A 1,499-nucleotide genomic window follows, 5' to 3' on the forward strand; every position below is an offset into this window, starting at 1 on the left:
AAAAAAAAAAAAATGATGGCCATTTTTGTTTTTAAATGGAGTCTCACTCCGCCACCCAGGCTGAAGTGCAGTGGCACACTCATGGTCACCCCAGCATCAACCTACTGGGCTCAGGTGATCTTTCTGCCCTAGCCTTGCAGAACTACTGGCCTGCACTACCACACCCAGCTAATTTTTTATTTATTGTAGAGACGAGGTCTCTCCAAGTTGCCCGGGCTGGTCTCAAGCTCGCAGGCTCAGGCAATCCACTCGTCTCAGCCTCCCAAAATGCTGGGATTACAGGCTGAGCCATCGAGCCCGACCAGAATTCCCATCTTATATATGAGGCCATTGAGACTCAGATAAACTAAGCCATGGTTCCTCTATTCTGCACCCCTACCCCTAAACCAGGGCTATTTGTTGACAACTTCAGCATAAACCTCTCAGAGTTATTATAATTGAACTATAATAACTGCCAGTAAGCAATGCAGTCAGGCCTGAAATTCGTATCTTCTGGGAGGATAATGTGCTACCCCATTTAACACACAAAAGCATCTCCCAGCAAATGCTAGTTCCCTTTCCCTCCACTCAGCTACATATAATCTCTCTACTGATCCCCACACTGGCCCTCTCCTCTCTGGCAAAGCTTATGTTCACATGCACAAGCAAATTTAAGCTGTATTCTTCAAATACCTAAATGGGTTCCAATCAAAGTTCTTTCTTGCATGGTGGGAGGGGCTTTACAAAAAGACCAAGGAAAGCCAGCTTCTACAGTCAGCCTTTGGATGATTTTCCTGAAGGGGTCTCAATCCCCCAAGCAGCTCTTCACTCAGAATTATGCAATAAAAATTAATTCTCCAGGGAGTCACATTCACATTCCCAGAGGAGTCCAGAACCCTTTTGGCAAAAATCTGAAGGACTGTTAGAGGCAGAGAATGATGGTTGTCCCCCCATGTACACTCTCCCATCCTTCATTTAGTAATAGAATCCTAGTGAAGCACAAGGCCACCCAGAATAAAGGTCACATTCCCCACTTTTTTTGCAGCGAGGTGTGGTCATGTGATCCAGCTCTAGCCAGTGTGACATAAGTAAGAGTTATGTGTACGAGGGGCATGCTCTGCACTTCCCCATGTTCTCCTTCATGGGCATGGGAGTGAATGTCACGAACCATGGGCGGAGGGCAACACCTTAGAAACTGCAGGGTTGCAATGTAGAAGAGCCTAGTTTTTCGACCCTGAGAAGTTGTCACAGAAACTCCAGATGACTTGACTTCAAACTGCTGCACACGAGAATCACCCTTTCATTTTGTTTAAACCACGGTTATTTTAGTCTTTGTTTCGACAGTTAATCCTGTAACCTAATCAGTACAGATGCCTTGGGGCTCCCTTATGGGCAGGTGCAGAGAGATTTCTGAAGGTTTTCTATGAACCTTGGCTTGCCTTCCAGCTCTGGTTGGGCGGCCCATTCCTCTCTCCAGACTTTTTGAGAGAGGGCATACAGCATGGCTGCCTTGCAGCAAG

The sequence above is a fragment of the Carlito syrichta genome, unplaced genomic scaffold, assembly GCF_000164805.1.
Source record: "Carlito syrichta isolate Samal-C Ts95f unplaced genomic scaffold, Tarsius_syrichta-2.0.1 Scaffold289079, whole genome shotgun sequence".
Classification (NCBI taxonomy): Eukaryota; Metazoa; Chordata; class Mammalia; order Primates; family Tarsiidae; genus Carlito; species Carlito syrichta.